Genomic DNA, 479 nt, shown 5'->3' with positions numbered 1-479 from the left:
TCTCTCTCTCTCTCTCTCTCTCTCTCTCTCTCTCTCTCTCTCTCTCTCTCTCTCTCTCTCCTATCTCATCTTCCCTTTTTCTCTCTTCCTCTTTTATATTGATATAGAAATTTTAATTTCTCTTTAGTAAAAACTAAAAACTAAACTAGGGATATTTTACAATAATAATATATCAGACATAATTATAAATAAATTAAGACATTGATTGTCCAAATTTAAACTAGAACATTAACTTAATCCAATAAATCGATAATCATATCAATATATGATTAATATATATTGTTAAATTGCATAAATAACATAAGGATCTGTAAATTATAATGGAAACAAAAATATATGATTACATTTAAAAAAATTCTCATAGCTTATATTTTTCAGAATTTTTTATATTTTAAATTTATCAAGATTTCTAAAAAATACCTCTTTAAACTTCTTCAGATTTCTTCAGATTAATAAAGTTTCTTATAACAAAATGAAGA

The sequence above is a fragment of the Atta colombica genome, unplaced genomic scaffold, assembly GCF_001594045.1.
Source record: "Atta colombica isolate Treedump-2 unplaced genomic scaffold, Acol1.0 scaffold105, whole genome shotgun sequence".
Lineage (NCBI taxonomy): Eukaryota > Metazoa > Arthropoda > Insecta > Hymenoptera > Formicidae > Atta > Atta colombica.
This window is presented reverse-complemented; position numbering follows the sequence as displayed.